This window comes from Narcine bancroftii, chromosome 2 (assembly GCF_036971445.1).
Source record: "Narcine bancroftii isolate sNarBan1 chromosome 2, sNarBan1.hap1, whole genome shotgun sequence".
NCBI classification, from domain to species: Eukaryota; Metazoa; Chordata; class Chondrichthyes; order Torpediniformes; family Narcinidae; genus Narcine; species Narcine bancroftii.
Genome location: NC_091470.1, coordinates 260,766,755 through 260,784,510, shown reverse-complemented (window position 1 = coordinate 260,784,510; position 17,756 = coordinate 260,766,755).

Here is a 17,756-nt window from a genome sequence, read left to right as displayed (position 1 = left end):
AATCAGAGGTGGTGAATCAGAGATGGGGATTCAGAGGCGGGGAATCAGAGGCAGGGAATCAGACGCGGGGAATCAGAGGCGGGGAATCATAGCTGGCGAATCAGAGGTGGGGAATCAGAAGCGGAGAATCAGATATGTGGAATCAGAGGCGGGGAATCAGAGTCAGGGAAACAGAGGCGGGGAATCAGATATGGGGAATCAGAGGTGGGGAATCAGAGGTGATGAATCAGAGATGGGGAATCAGAGGCGTGGAATCAGAGGCAGGGAATCAGACGTGGGGAATCAGAGGTGGGGAATCAGAGCTGGGGATCAGAGGCGGGGAATCAGAGGCAGGGAATCAGATGCGGGGTATCAGAGGCGGGGAATCAGAGCTGGGGAATCAGAGGCGGGGAATCAGAGTTGGGGAATCATAGATTGGGAATCAGAGGTAAGGAATCAGACGCGGGGAATCAGAAGCGGGAAATCAGAGGCAGGGAATCGGATGTGCGGAATCAGAGATGGGGAATCAGAGGTGGGGAATCAGAATCCGGGAATCAGATATGGGGAAACAGAGGCGGGGAATCAGAGGCGGAGAATCAGATATAGGGAATCAGAGGTGGGGAATCATAGATTGGGAATCAGAGGTAAGGAATCAGACGCGGGGAATCAGAAGCGGGGAATCAGAGGCAGGGAATCGGATGTGCGGAATCAGAGATGGGGAATCAGAGGTGGGGAATCAGAATCCGGGAATCAGATATGGGGAAACAGAGGCGGGGAATCAGAGGCGGGGAAACAGAGGCGGGGCATCAGATATGGGGAATCTGAGGTGGGGAATCAGAGGTTGGGAATCAGAGGCGGGGAATCAAAGGTGGGGATCAGAGGCAGGGAATCAGAGGCATGGAATGAGATGTGGGGAATCAGAGATGGGAATCAGAGGCAGGGAATCAGAATCAGAAGCGGGGAATCAGAGGCCGGGAATCAGAGGCCGGCAATAAGAGGCCGGGGATCAGAGGCCGGGAATCAGAGGCCGGGAATCAGAGGTGGGGACTCAGAGTCCGGGAATCAGAGGCGGGGAATCTGAGGCGGGGAAACATAGGCGGGGAATCAGATATGGGGAATCTCAGGTGGGGAATCAGAGGTTGGGAATCAGAGGCGGGGAATCAAAGGTGGGGATCAGAGGCAGTGAATCAGAGGCATGGAATGAGATGTGGGGAATCAGAGATGGGAATCAGAGGCAGGGAATCAGAATCGGAAGCGGGGAATCAGAGGCCGGGAATCAGAGGCCGGCAATCAGAGGCCGGGGATCAGAGGCCGGGAATCAGAGGCCGGGAATCAGAGGTGGGGACTCAGAGTCCGGGAATCAGAGGCGGGGAATCTGAGGTGGGGAAACATAGGCGGGGAATCAGATATGGGGAATCAGAGGTGGGGAATCAGAGGTGGTGAATCAGAGATGGTGAATCAGAGGCGGGGAATCAGAGGCGGGGAATCAGACGCGGGGAATCAGAGGCGGGGAATCAGAGCTGGGGAATCAGAGGCGGGGAATCAGAGTTGGGGAATCAGAGGCGGGGAATCAGATATGGGGAATCAGAGGCGGGGAATCAGAGGCGGGGAATCAGAGGCAGGGAATCAGAGATTAGGAATCAGAGGCAGGGCATCAGAGGCAGGGAATCAGACGCGGTGTATCAGAGGTGGGGAATTAGAGCTGGGGAATCAGGGGCAGGGAATCAGAGTTGGGGAATCAGAGGCGGGGAATCAGATATGGGGAAACAGAGGCGGGGAATCAGAGGCTGGGAAACAGAGGCGGAGAATCAGATATAGGGAATCAGAGGTGGGGAATCATAGGTTGGGAATCAGAGGTAGGGAATCAGATGCAGGGAATCAGAGGCGGGGAATCAGAGGCAGGGAATCGGATGTGCAGAATCAGAGATGGGTAATCTGAGCTGGGGAATCAGAGTCCGGGAATCAGATATGGGGAAACAGAGGCGCGGAATCAGAGGCGGGGAAACAGAGGCGGGTAATCAGATATAGGGAATCAGAGGTGGGGAATCAGAGGCGGGGAATCAGAGGCGGGGAATCAGAGGCAGGGTATCAGAGGCAGGGAATCAGATGTGGGGTATCAGAGATGGGGAATCAGAGGCAGGGAATCAGAATCAGAAGCGGGGAATCAGAGGCCGGGAATCAGAGGCCGGGAATCAGAGGCCTGGAATCAGAGGCCGGGAATCAGAGGTGGGGAAACAGACGCGGGGAATCAGATATGGGGAATCAGAGGTGGGGAATCAGAGTTTGAGAATCAGAGGCAGGGAATCAGAGGCGGGGTATCAGAGCTGGGGAATCAGAGGCGGGGAATCAGAATTGGGGAATCAGAGATGGGGAATCTGAGATGGGGAATCAGAGGCGGGGAATCAGACGCAGGGAATCAGAGGTGGTGAATCAGAGATGGGGATTCAGAGGCAGGGAATCAGAGGAAGGGAATCAGACGCGGGGAATCAGAGGCGGGGAATAATAGCTGGCGAATCAGAGGCGGGGAATCAGAGTTGGGGAATCAGAAGCGGAGAATCAGATATGGGGAATCAGAGGCGGGGAATCAGAGTCGGGGAAACAGAGGCGGGGTATCAGATATGGGGAATCAGAGGTGGGGAATCAGAGGTGATGAATCAGAGATGGGGAATCAGAGGCGGGGAATCAGAGGCAGGGAATCAGACGCGGGGAATCAGAGGTGGGGTATCAGAGCTGGGGAATCAGAGGCAGGGAATCAGAGGCAGGGAATCAGACGCGGGGTATCAGAGGCGGGGAATCAGAGCTGGGGAATCAGAGGCGGGGAATCAGAGTTGGGGAATCAGAGGCGGGGAATCAGATATGGGGAAACAGAGTCAGAGAATCAGAGGTTGGGAAACAGAGGCGGAGAATCAGATATAGGGAATCAGAGGTGGGGAATCAAGGGTTGTGAATCAGAGGTAGGGAATCAGACGCGCGGAATCAGAGGCGGGGAATCAGAGGCAGGGAATCGGATGTGCGGAATCAGAGCTGGGGAATCAGAGGTGGGGAATCAGAGTCCGGGAATGAGATATGGGGAAACAGAGGCGGGGAATCAGATATGGGGAATCAGAGGTGGTGAATCAGAGGTGGTGATTCAGAGATGGGGAATCAGAGGCGGGGAATCAGAGGCAGGGAATCAGACGCGGGGAATCAGAGGTGGGGAATCAGAGCTGGGGAATCAGAGGCGGGGAATCAGAGGCAGGGAATCAGACGCGGTGTATCAGAGGCAGGGAATCAGAGCTGGGGAATCAGAGGTGGGGAATCAGATATGGGGAAACAGAGTCGGAGAATCAGAGGCTGGGAAACAGAGGCGGAGAATATGATATAGGGAATCAGAGGTGGGGAATCATAGATTGGGAATCAGAGTTAAGGAATCAGACGCGGGGAATCAGAGGCGGGGAATCAGAGGCAGGGAATCGGATGTGCGGAATCAGAGATGGGGAAACAGAGGCGGGGAATCAGAGGCGGGGGATCAGAGGCGGGGCATCAGAGATGGGGAATCAGAGGCGGGGAATCAGACGCAGGGAATCAGAGGTGGTGAATCAGAGATGGGTATTCAGAGGCGGGGAATCAGAGGCAGGGAATCAGACGCGGGGAATCAGAGGCGGGGAATCATAGCTGGCGAATCAGAGGCGGGGAATCAGAGTTGGGGAATCAGAAGCGGAGAATCAGATATGGGGAATCAGAGGCGGGGAATCAGAGTCGGGGAAACAGAGGCGGGGAATCAGATATGGGGAATCAGAGGTGGGGAATCAGAGGTGATGAATCAGAGATGGGGAATCAGAGGCGGGGAATCAGAGGCAGGGAATCAGACGTGGGGAATCAGAGGTGGGGAATCAGAGCTGTGGATCAGAGGCGGGGAATCAGAGGCAGGGAATCAGATGCGGGGTATCAGAGGCGGGGAATCAGAGCTGGGGAATCAGAGGCAGGGAATCAGAGTTGGGGAATCAGAGGTGGGGAATCAGTTATGGGGAAACAGAGTCAGAGAATCAGAGGCTGGGAAACAGAGGCGGAGAATCAGATATAGGGAATCAGAGGTGGGGAATCATAGATTGGGAATCAGAAGTAAGGAATCAGACGCGGGGAATCAGAGGCGGGGAATCAGAGGCAGGGAATCGGATGTGCGGAATCAGAGATGGGGAATCAGAGGTGGGGAATCAGAATCCGTGAATCAGATATGTTGAAACAGAGGCGGGGAATCAGAGGCGGGGAAACAGAGGCGGGGCATCAGATATGGGGAATCAGAGGTGGGGAATCAGAGGTTGGGAATCAGAGGCGGGGAATCAAAGGTGGTGATCAGAGGCAGGGAATCAGAGGCATGGAATCAGATGTGGGGAATCAGAGATGGGGAATCAGAGGCAGGGAATCAGAATCAGAAGCGGGGAATCAGTGGCCGGGAATCAGAGGCCAGGAATCAGAGGCAGGGAATCAGACGCGGGGAATCAGAGGCGGGGAATCATAGCTGGCGAATCAGAGGCAGGCAATCAGAGGCAGGGAATCAGACGCGGGGTATCAGAGGCGGGGAATCAGAGCTGGGGAATCAGAGGCGGGGAATCAGAGTTGGGGAATCAGAGGCGGCGAATCAGATATGGGGAAACAGAGTCAGGGAATCAGAGGCTGGGAAACAGAGGCGGAGAATCAGATATAGGGAATCAGAGGTGGGGAATCGAGGGTTGTGAATCAGAGGTAGGGAATCAGACGCAGGGAATCAGAGGCGGGGTATCAGAGGCAGGGAATCGGATGTGCGGAATCAGAGCTGGGGAATCAGAGGTGGGGAATCAGAGTCCGGGAATGAGATATGGGGAATCAGAGGTGGTGAATCAGAGGTGGTGATTCAGAGATGGGGAATCAGAGGCGGGGAATCAGAGGCGGGGAATCAGAGGCAGGGAATCAGATGCGGGGAATCAGAGCTGGGGAATCAGAGCTGGGGAATCAGAGGCGGGGAATCAGAGGCAGGGAATCAGACGTGGGGTATCAGAGGCGGGGAATCAGAGCTGGGGAATCAGAAGTGGGGAATCAGATATGGGGAAACAGAGTCGGAGAATCAGAGGCTGGGAAATAGAGGCGGAGAATATGATATAGGGAATCAGAGGTGGGGAATCATAGATTGGGAATCAGAGGTAAGGAATCAGACACGGGGAATCAGAGGCGGGGAATCAGAGGCAGGGAATCGGATGTGCGGAATCAGAGATGGGGAATCAGAGGTGAGGAATCAGAATCCGGGAATCAGATATGGGGAAAGAGAGGCGGGGAATCAGAGGCGGGGAATCAGAGGCGGGGCATCAGAGATGGGGAATCAGAGGCGGGGAATCAGACGCAGGGAATCAGAGGTGGTGAATCAGAGATGGGGATTCAGAGGCGGGGAATCAGAGGCAGGGAATCAGACGCGGGGAATCAGAGGCGGGGAATCATAGCTGGCGAATCAGAGGCGGGGAATCAGAAGCGGAGAATCAGATATGTGGAATCAGAGGCGGGGAATCAGAGTCAGGGAAACAGAGGCGGGGAATCAGATATGGGGAATCAGAGGTGGGGAATCAGAGGTGATGAATCAGAGATGGGGAATCAGAGGCGGGGAATCAGAGGCAGGGAATCAGACGTGGGGAATCAGAGGTGGGGAATCAGAGCTGGGGATCAGAGGCGGGGAATCAGAGGCAGGGAATCAGATGCGGGGTATCAGAGGCGGGGAATCAGAGCTGGGGAATCAGAGGCGGGGAATCAGAGTTGGGGAATCAGAGGTGGGGAATCAGATATGGGCAAACAGAGTCAGAGAATCAGAGGCTGGGAAACAGAGGCGGAGAATCAGATATAGGGAATCAGAGGTGGGGAATCATAGATTGGGAATCAGAGGTAAGGAATCAGACGCGGGGAATCAGAGGCGGGGAATCAGAGGCAGGGAATCGGATGTGCGGAATCAGAGATGGGGAATCAGAGGTGGGGAATCAGAATCCGGGAATCAGATATGGGGAAACAGAGGCGGGGAATCAGAGGCGGGGCATCAGATATGAGGAATCTGAGGTGGGGAATCAGAGGTTGGGAATCAGAGGCGGGGAATCAAAGGTGGGGATCAGAGGCAGGGAATCAGAGGCATGGAATGAGATGTGGGGAATCAGAGATGGGAATCAGAGGCAGGGAATCAGAATCAGAAGCGGGGAATCAGAGGCCGGGAATCAGAGGTGGGGACTCAGAGTCCGGGAATCAGAGGCGGGGAATCTGAGGTGGGGAAACATAGGCGGGGAATCAGATATGGGGAATCAGAGGTGGGGAATCAGAGGTGGTGAATCAGAGATGGTGAATCAGAGGCGGGGAATCAGAGGCGGGGAATCAGACGCGGGGAATCAGAGGCGGGGAATCAGAGCTGGGGAATCAGAGGCGGGGAATCAGAGTTGGGGAATCAGAGGCGGGGAATCAGATATGGGGAATCAGAGGCGGGGAATCAGAGGCGGGGAATCAGAGGCAGGGAATCAGAGATTAGGAATCAGAGGCAGGGCATCAGAGGCGGGGAATCAGAGTTGGGGAATCAGAGGCGGGGAATCAGATATGGGGAATCAGAGTTGGGGAATTAGAGCTGGGGAATCAGGGGCAGGGAATCAGAGTTGGTGAATCAGAGGCGGGGAATCAGATATGGGGAAACAGAGGCGGGGAATCAGAGGCTGGGAAACAGAGGCGGAGAATCAGATATAGGGAATCAGAGGTGGGGAATCATAGGTTGGGAATCAGAGGAAGGGAATCAGATGCAGGGAATCAGAGGCGGGGAATCAGAGGCAGGGAATCGGATGTGCAGAATCAGAGATGGGTAATCTGAGCTTGGGAATCAGAGTCCGGGAATCAGATATGGGGAAACAGAGGCGCGGAATCAGAGGCGGGGAAACAGAGGCGGGTAATCAGATATAGGGAATCAGAGGTGGGGAATCAGAGGCGGGGAATCAGAGGCGGGGAATCAGAGGCAGGGTATCAGAGGCAGGGAATCAGATGTGGGGAATCAGAGATGGGGAATCAGAGGCAGGGAATCAGAATCAGAAGCGGGGAATCAGAGGCCGGGAATCAGAGGCCGGGAATCAGAGGCCTGGAATCAGAGGCCGGGAATCAGAGGTGGGGAAACAGACGCGGGGAATCAGATATGGGGAATCAGAGGTGGGGAATCAGAGTTTGAGAATCAGAGGCAGGGAATCAGAGGTGGGGTATCAGAGCTGGGGAATCAGAGGCGGGGAATCAGAATTGGGGAATCAGAGATGGGGAATCAGAGATGGGGAATCAGAGGCGGGGAATCAGACGCAGGGAATCAGAGGTGGTGAATCAGAGATGGGGATTCAGAGGCGGGGAATCAGAGGCAGGGAATCAGACGCGGGGAATCAGAGGCGGGGAATCATAGCTGGCGAATCAGAGGCGGGGAATCAGAGTTGGGGAATCAGAAGCGGAGAATCAGATATGGGGAATCAGAGGCGGGGAATCAGAGTCGGGGAAACAGAGGCGGGGTATCAGATATGGGGAATCAGAGGTGGGGAATCAGAAGTGATGAATCAGAGATGGGGAATCAGAGGCGGGGAATCAGAGGAAGGGAATCAGATGCGGGGAATCAGAGGTGGTGAAAAGGAGCTGGGGAATCAGAGGCAGGGAATCAGAGGCAGGGAATCAGACGCGGGGTATCAGAGGCGGGGAATCAGAGCTGGGGAATCAGAGGCGGGGAATCAGAGTTGGGGAATCAGAGGCGGGGAATCAGATATGGGGAAACAGAGTCAGAGAATCAGAGGCTGGGAAACAGAGGCGGAGAATCAGATATAGGGAATCAGAGGTGGGGAATCAAGTGTTGTGAATCAGAGGTAGGGAATCAGACGCGGGGAATCAGAGGCGGGGAATCAGAGGCAGGGAATCGGATGTGCGGAATCAGAGCTGGGGAATCAGAGGTGGGGAATCAGAGTCCGGGAATGAGATATGGGGAAACAGAGGCGGGGAATCAGATATGGGGAATCAGAGGTGGTGAATCAGAGGTGGTGATTCAGAGATGGGGAATCAGAGGCGGGGAATCAGAGGCAGGGAATCAGATGTGGGGAATCAGAGATGGGGAATCAGAGCTGGGGAATCAGAGACGGGGAATCAGAGGCAGGGAATCAGACGCGGTGTATCAGAGGCAGGGAATCAGAGCTGGGGAATCAGAGGTGGGGAATCAGATATGGGGAAACAGAGTCAGAGAATCAGAGGCTGGGAAACAGAGGCGGAGAATCAGATATAGGGAATCAGAGGTGGGGAATCATAGATTGGGAATCAGAGGTAAGGAATCAGACGCGGGGAATCAGAGGCGGGGAATCAGAGGCAGGGAATCGGATGTGCGGAATCAGAGATGGGGAAACAGAGGCGGGGAATCAGAGGCGGGGAATCAGAGGCGGGGCATCAGAGATGGGGAATCAGAGGCGGGGAATCAGACGCAGGGAATCAGAGGTGGTGAATCAGAGATGGGTATTCAGAGGCGGGGAATCAGAGGCAGGGAATCAGACGCGGGGAATCAGAGTTGGGGAATCAGAAGCGGAGAATCAGATATGGGGAATCAGAGGCGGGGAATCAGAGTCGGGGAAACAGAGGCGGGGAATCATATATGGGGAATCAGAGGTGGGGAATCAGAGGTGATGAATCAGAGATGGGGAATCAGAGGCGGGGAATCAGAGGCAGGGAATCAGACGTGGGGAATCAGAGGTGGGGAATCAGAGCTGTGGATCAGAGGCGGGGAATCAGAGGCAGGGAATCAGATGCGGGGTATCAGATGCGGGGAATCAGAGCTGGGGAATCAGAGGCAGGGAATCAGAGTTGGGGAATCAGAGGTGGGGAATCAGATATGGGGAAACAGAGTCAGAGAATCAGAGGCTGGGAAACAGAGGCGGAGAATCAGATATAGGGAATCAGAGGTGGGGAATCATAGATTGGGAATCAGAGGTAAGGAATCAGACGCGGGGAATCAGAGGCGGGGAATCAGAGGCAGGGAATCGGATGTGCGGAATCAGAGATGGGGAATCAGAGGTGGGGAATCAGAATCCGGGAATCAGATATGTTGAAACAGAGGCGGGGAATCAGAGGCGGGGAAACAGAGGCGGGGCATCAGATATGGGGAATCAGAGGTGGGGAATCAGAGGTTGGGAATCAGAGGCGGGGAATCAAAGGTGGTGATCAGAGGCAGGGAATCAGAGGCATGGAATCAGATGTGGGGAATCAGAGATGGGGAATCAGAGGCAGGGAATCAGAATTAGAAGCAGGGAATCAGAGGCCGGGAATCAGAGGCCGGGAATCAGAGGCCGGGAATCAGAGGCCGGGAATCAGAGGCCGGGAATCAGAGGTGGGGACTCAGAGTCCGGGAATCAGAGGCGGGGAATCTGAGGCGGGGAAACAGAGGCGGGGAATCAGATATGGGGAATCAGAGGTGGGGAATCAGAGGTGGTGAATCAGAGATGGTGAATCAGAGGCGGGGAATCAGAGGCGGGGAATCAGACGCGGGGAATCAGAGGCGGGGAATCAGAGCTGGGGAATCAGAGGCGGGGAATCAGAGTTGGGGAATCAGAGGCGGGGAATCAGATATGGGGAATCAGAGGCGGGGAATCAGAGGCGGGGAATCAGAGGCAGGGAATCAGAGATTAGGAATCAGAGGCAGGGCATCAGAGGCAGGGAATCAGACGCGGTGTATCAGAGGTGGGGAATCAGAGGCGGGGAATCAGATATGGGGAAACAGAGGCAGGGAATCAGAGGCTGGGAAACAGTGGCGGAGAATCAGATATAGGGAATCAGAGGTGGGGAATCATAGGTTGGGAATCAGAGGTAGGGAATCAGATGCAGGGAATCAGAGGCGGGGAATCAGAGGCAGGGAATCGGATGTGCAGAATCAGAGATGGGTAATCTTAGCTGGGGAATCAGAGTCCGGGAATCAGATATGGGGAAACAGAGGCGAGGATTCAGAGGCGGGGAAACAGAGGCGGGTAATCAGATATGGGGAATCAGAGGTGGGGAATCAGAGGCGGGGATTCAGAGGCGGGGAATCAGAGGCAGGGTATCAGAGGCAGGGAATCAGATGTGGGGAATCAGAGATGGGGAATCAGTGTCAGGGAATCAGAATCAGAAGCGGGGAATCAGAGGCCGGGAATCAGAGGCCGGGAATCAGAGGTGGGGAAACAGACGCGGGGAATCAGATATGGGGAATCAGAGGTGGGGAATCAGAGGTTGAGAATCAGAGGCAGGGAATCAGAGGCGGGGTATCAGAGCTGGGGAATCAGAGGCGGGGAATCAGAATTGGGGAATCAGAGATGGGGAATCAGAGATGGGGAATCAGAGGCGGGGAATCAGACGCAGGGAATCAGAGGTGGTGAATCAGAGATGGGGATTCAGAGGCGGGGAATCAGAGGCAGGGAATCAGACGCGGGGAATCAGAGGCGGGGAATCATAGCTGGCGATTCAGTGGCGGGGAATCAGAGTTGGGGAATCAGAAGCGGAGAATCAGATATGGGGAATCAGAGGTGGGGAATCAGAGTCGGGGAAACAGAGGCGGGGTTTCAGATATGGGGAATCAGAGGTGGGGAATCAGAGGTGATGAATCAGAGATGGGGAATCAGAGGCGGGGAATCAGTGGCAGGGAATCAGAGGCAGGGAATCAGACGTGGGGTATCAGAGGCGGGGAATCAGAGCTGGGGAATCAGAGGCGGGGAATCAGAGTTGGGGAATCAGAGGCGGGGAATCAGATATGGGGAAACAGAGTCAGAGAATCAGAGGCTGGGAAACAGAGGCGGAGAATCAGATATAGGGAATCAGAGGTGGGGAATCAAGGGTTGTGAATCAGAGGTAGGGAATCAGACGCGGGGAATCAGTGGCGGGGAATCAGAGGCAGGGAATCGGATGTACGGAATCAGAGCTGGGGAATCAGAGGTGGGGAATCAGATTCCGGGAATGAGATATGGGGAAACAGAGGCGGGGAATCAGATATGGGGAATCAGAGGTGGCGAATCAGAGGTGGTGATTCAGAGATTGGATTCAGAGGCGGGGATCAGAGGCAGGGAATCAGACGCGGGGCATCAGAGATGGGGAATCAGAGGCGGGGAATCAGAGTCCGGGAATGAGATATGAGGAAACAGAGGCGGGGAATCAGATATGCGGAATCAGAGGTGGTGAATCAGAGGTGGTGAATCAGAGATGGGGAATCAGAGGCGGGGAATCAGAGGCGGGGAATCAGAGGCAGGGAATCAGACACGGGGAATCAGAGGCGGGGAATCAGAGATGGGGAATCAGAGGCGGGGAATCAGAGGCAGGGAATCGGACGCCGGGAATCAGAGTCGGGGAATCAGAGCTGGGGAATCAGAGGCGGGGAATCAGAGTTGGGGAATCAGAGGCGGGGATTCAGATATGGGGAAATAGAGGCGGGGAATCGGACGCCGGGGATCAGAGTCGGGGAATCAGATGCGGGGAATCAGAGGTGGTGAATCAGAGCTGGGGAATCGGACGCCGGGGATCAGAGTCGGGGAATCAGATGCGGGGAATCAGAGGTGGTGAATCAGAGCTGGGGAATCAGAGGCGGGGAATCAGAGGCAGGGAATCAGACGCGGGGTATCAGAGGCGGGGAATCAGAGCTGGGGAATCAGAAGTGGGGAATCAGATATGGGGAAACAGAGTCGGAGAATCAGAGGCTGGGAAACAGAGGCGGAGAATATGATATAGGGAATCAGAGGTGGGGAATCATAGATTGGGAATCAGAGGTAAGGAATCAGACACGGGGAATCAGAGGTGGGGAATCAGAGGCAGGGAATCGGATGTGCGGAATCAGAGATGGGGAATCAGAGGTGAGGAATCAGAATCCGGGAATCAGATATGGGGAAACAGAGGCGGGGAATCAGAGGCGGGGAATCAGAGGCGGGGCATCAGAGATGGGGAATCAGAGGCGGGGAATCAGACGCAGGGAATAAGAGGTGGTGAATCAGAGATGGGGATTCAGAGGCGGGGAATCAGAGGCAGGGAATCAGACGCGGGGAATCAGAGGCGGGGAATCATAGCTGGCGAATCAGAGGCGGGGAATCAGAGTCAGGGAAACAGAGGCGGGGAATCAGATATGGGGAATCAGAAATGGGGAATCAGAGGTGATGAATCAGAGATGGGGAATCAGAGGCGGGGAATCAGAGGCAGGGAATCAGACGTGGGGAATCAGAGGTGGGGAATCAGAGCTGGGGATCAGAGGCGGGGAATCAGAGGCAGGGAATCAGATGCAGGGTATCAGAGGCGGGGAATCAGAGCTGGGGAATCAGATATGGGGAAACAGAGTCAGAGAATCAGAGGCTGGGAAACAGAGGCGGAGAATCAGATATAGGGAATCAGAGGTGGGGAATCATAGATTGGGAATCAGAGGTAAGGAATCAGACGCGGGGAATCAGAGGCGGGGAATCAGAGGCAGGGAATCGGATGTGCGGAATCAGAGATGGGGAATCAGAGGTGGGGAATCAGAATCCGGGAATCAGATATGGGGAAACAGAGGCGGGGAATCAGAGGCGGGGAAACAGAGGCGGGGCATCAGATATGGGGAATCTGAGGTGGGGAATCAGAGGTTGGGAATCAGAGGCGGGGAATCAGAGGCGGGGAATCAGACGCGGGGAATCAGAGGTGGGGAATCAGAGCTGGGGAATCAGAGGCGGGGAATCAGAGTTGGGGAATCAGAGGCGGGGAATCAGATATGGGGAATCAGAGGCGGGGAATCAGAGGCGGGGAATCAGAGGCAGGGAATCAGAGATTAGGAATCAGAGGCAGGGCATCAGAGGCGGGGAATCAGAGTTGGGGAATCAGAGGCGGGGAATCAGATATGGGGAATCAGAGTTGGGGAATTAGAGCTGGGGAATCAGGGGCAGGGAATCAGAGTTGGGGAATCAGAGGCGGGGAATCAGATATGGGGAAACAGAGGCGGGGAATCAGAGGCTGGGAAACAGAGGCGGAGAATCAGATATAGGGAATCAGAGGTGGGGAATCATAGGTTGGGAATCAGAGGAAGGGAATCAGATGCAGGGAATCAGAGGCGGGGAATCAGAGGCAGGGAATCGGATGTGCAGAATCAGAGATGGGTAATCTGAGCTGGGGAATCAGAGTCCGGGAATCAGATATGGGGAAACAGAGGCGCGGAATCAGAGGCGGGGAAACAGAGGCGGGTAATCAGATATAGGGAATCAGAGGTGGGGAATCAGAGGCGGGGAATCAGAGGCGGGGAATCAGAGGCAGGGTATCAGAGGCAGGGAATCAGATGTGGGGAATCAGAGATGGGGAATCAGAGGCAGGGAATCAGAATCAGAAGCGGGGAATCAGAGGCCGGGAATCAGAGGCCGGGAATCAGAGGCCTGGAATCAGAGGCCGGGAATCAGAGGTGGGGAAACAGACGCGGGGAATCAGATATGGGGAATCAGAGGTGGGGAATCAGAGTTTGAGAATCAGAGGCAGGGAATCAGAGGTGGGGTATCAGAGCTGGGGAATCAGAGGCGGGGAATCAGAATTGGGGAATCAGAGATGGGGAATCAGAGATGGGGAATCAGAGGCGGGGAATCAGACGCAGGGAATCAGAGGTGGTGAATCAGAGATGGGGATTCAGAGGCGGGGAATCAGAGGCAGGGAATCAGACGCGGGGAATCAGAGGCGGGGAATCAGAAGCGGAGAATCAGATATGGGGAATCAGAGGCGGGGAATCAGAGTCGGGGAAACAGAGGCGGGGTATCAGATATGGGGAATCAGAGGTGGGGAATCAGAAGTGATGAATCAGAGATGGGGAATCAGAGGCGGGGAATCAGAGGAAGGGAATCAGATGCGGGGAATCAGAGGTGGTGAAAAGGAGCTGGGGAATCAGAGGCAGGGAATCAGAGGCAGGGAATAAGACGCGGGGTATCAGAGGCGGGGAATCAGAGCTGGGGAATCAGAGGCGGGGAATCAGAGTTGGGGAATCAGAGGCGGGGAATCAGATATGGGGAAACAGAGTCAGAGAATCAGAGGCTGGGAATCATAGCTGGCGAATCAGAAGCGGAGAATCAGATATGGGGAATCAGAGGCGGGGAATCAGAGTCGGGGAAACAGAGGCGGGGTATCAGATATGGGGAATCAGAGGTGGGGAATCAGAGCTGGGGAATCAGAGGCGGGGAATCAGAGGCAGGGAATCAGACGCGGGGTATCAGAGGCGGGGAATCAGAGCTGGGGAATCAGAAGTGGGGAATCAGATATGGGGAAACAGAGTCGGAGAATCAGAGGCTGGGAAACAGAGGCGGAGAATATGATATAGGGAATCAGAGGTGGGGAATCATAGATTGGGAATCAGAGGTAAGGAATCAGACACGGGGAATCAGAGGTGGGGAATCAGAGGCAGGGAATCGGATGTGCGGAATCAGAGATGGGGAATCAGAGGTGAGGAATCAGAATCCGGGAATCAGATATGGGGAAACAGAGGCGGGGAATCAGAGGCGGGGAATCAGAGGCGGGGCATCAGAGATGGGGAATCAGAGGCGGGGAATCAGACGCAGGGAATCAGAGGTGGTGAATCAGAGATGGGGATTCAGAGGCGGGGAATCAGAGGCAGGGAATCAGACGCGGGGAATCAGAGGCGGGGAATCATAGCTGGCGAATCAGAGGCGGGGAATCAGAGTCAGGGAAACAGAGGCGGGGAATCAGATATGGGGAATCAGAAATGGGGAATCAGAGGTGATGAATCAGAGATGGGGAATCAGAGGCGGGGAATCAGAGGCAGGGAATCAGACGTGGGGAATCAGAGGTGGGGAATCAGAGCAGGGGATCAGAGGCGGGGAATCAGAGCTGGGGAATCAGATATGGGGAAACAGAGTCAGAGAATCAGAGGCTGGGAAACAGAGGCGGAGAATCAGATATAGGGAATCAGAGGTGGGGAATCATAGATTGGGAATCAGAGGTAAGGAATCAGACGCGGGGAATCAGAGGCGGGGAATCAGAGGCAGGGAATCGGATGTGCGGAATCAGAGATGGGGAATCAGAGGTGGGGAATCAGAATCCGGGAATCAGATATGGGGAAACAGAGGCGGGGAATCAGAGGCGGGGAAACAGAGGCGGGGCATCAGATATGGGGAATCTGAGGTGGGGAATCAGAGGTTGGGAATCAGAGGCGGGGAATCAGAGGCGGGGAATCAGACGCGGGGAATCAGAGGCGGGGAATCAGAGCTGGGGAATCAGAGGCGGGGAATCAGAGTTGGGGAATCAGAGGCGGGGAATCAGATATGGGGAATCAGAGGCGGGGAATCAGAGGCGGGGAATCAGAGGCAGGGAATCAGAGATTAGGAATCAGAGGCAGGGCATCAGAGGCAGGGAATCAGACGCGGTGTATCAGAGGTGGGGAATTAGAGCTGGGGAATCAGGGGCAGGGAATCAGAGTTGGGGAATCAGAGGCGGGGAATCAGATATGGGGAAACAGAGGCAGGGAATCAGAGGCTGGGAAACAGTGGCGAAGAATCAGATATAGGGAATCAGAGGTGGGGAATCATAGGTTGGGAATCAGAGGTAGGGAATCAGATGCAGGGAATCAGAGGCGGGGAATCAGAGGCAGGGAATCGGATGTGCAGAATCAGAGATGGGTAATCTTAGCTGGGGAATCAGAGTCCGGGAATCAGATATGGGGAAACAGAGGCGAGGATTCAGAGGCGGGGAAACAGAGGCGGGTAATCAGATATGGGGAATCAGAGGTGGGGAATCAGAGGCGGGGATTCAGAGGCGGGGAATCAGAGGCAGGGTATCAGAGGCAGGGAATCAGATGTGGGGAATCAGAGATGGGGAATCAGTGTCAGGGAATCAGAATCAGAAGCGGGGAATCAGAGGCCGGGAATCAGAGGCCGGGAATCAGAGGTGGGGAAACAGACGCGGGGAATCAGATATGGGGAATCAGAGGTGGGGAATCAGAGGTTGAGAATCAGAGGCAGGGAATCAGAGGCGGGGTATCAGAGCTGGGGAATCAGAGGCGGGGAATCAGAATTGGGGAATCAGAGATGGGGAATCAGAGATGGGGAATCAGAGGCGGGGAATCAGACGCAGGGAATCAGAGGTGGTGAATCAGAGATGGGGATTCAGAGGCGGGGAATCAGAGGCAGGGAATCAGACGCGGGGAATCAGAGGCGGGGAATCATAGCTGGCGATTCAGAGGCGGGGAATCAGAGTTGGGGAATCAGAAGCGGAGAATCAGATATGGGGAATCAGAGGTGGGGAATCAGAGTCGGGGAAACAGAGGCGGGGTTTCAGATATGGGGAATCAGAGGTGGGGAATCAGAGGCGGGGAATCAGTGGCAGGGAATCAGAGGCAGGGAATCAGACGTGGGGTATCAGAGGCGGGGAATCAGAGCTGGGGAATCAGGGGCGGGGAATCAGAGTTGGGGAATCAGAGGCGGGGAATCAGATATGGGGAAACAGAGTCAGAGAATCAGAGGCTGGGAAACAGAGGCGGAGAATCAGATATGGGGAAACAGAGGTGGGGAATCAAGGGTTGTGAATCAGAGGTAGGGAATCAGACGCGGGGAATCAGAGGCGGGGAATCAGAGGCAGGGAATCGGATGTACGGAATCAGAGCTGGGGAATCAGAGGTGGGGAATCAGATTCCGGGAATGAGATATGGGGAAACAGAGGCGGGGAATCAGATATGGGGAATCAGAGGTGGCGAATCAGAGGTGGTGATTCAGAGATGGGAATCAGAGGCGGGGAATCAGAGGCAGAGAATCAGACGAGGGGCATCAGAGATGGGGAATCAGAGGCGGGGAATCAGAGTCCGGGAATGAGATATGGGGAAACAGAGGCGGGGAATCAGATATGCGGAATCAGAGGTGGTGAATCAGAGGTGGTGATTCAGAGATGGGGAATCAGAGGCGGGGAATCAGAGGCAGGGAATCAGATGCGGGGAATCAGAGGTGGGGAATCAGAGCTGGGGAATCAGATGCGGGGAATCAGAGGCAGGGAATCAGACGCGGGGTATCAGAGGCGGGGAATCAGAGCTGGGGAATCAGAAGTGGGGAATCAGATATGGGGAAACAGAGTCGGAGAATCAGAGGCTGGGAAACAGAGGCGGAGAATATGATATAGGGAATCAGAGGTGGGGAATCATAGATTGGGAATCAGAGGTAAGGAATCAGACACGGGGAATCAGAGGCGGGGAATCAGAGGCAGGGAATCGGATGTGCGGAATCAGAGATGGGGAATCAGAGGTGAGGAATCAGAATCCGGGAATCAGATATGGGGAAACAGAGGCGGGGAATCAGAGGCGGGGAATCAGAGGCGGGGCATCAGAGATGGGGAATCAGAGGCGGGGAATCAGACGCAGGGAATCAGAGGTGGTGAATCAGAGATTGGATTCAGAGGCGGGGAATCAGAGGCAGGGAATCAGACGCGGGGAATCAGAGGCGGGGAATCATAGCTGGCGAATCAGAGGCGGGGAATCAGAGTCAGGGAAACAGAGGCGGGGAATCAGATATGGGGAATCAGAAATGGGGAATCAGAGGTGATGAATCAGAGATGGGGAATCAGAGGCGGGGAATCAGAGGCAGGGAATCAGACGTGGGGAATCAGAGGTGGGGAATCAGAGCTGGGGATCAGAGGCGGGGAATCAGAGGCAGGGAATCAGATGCAGGGTATCAGAGGCGGGGAATCAGAGCTGGGGAATCAGATATGGGGAAACAGAGTCAGAGAATCAGAGGCTGGGAAACAGAGGCGGAGAATCAGATATAGGGAATCAGAGGTGGGGAATCATAGATTGGGAATCA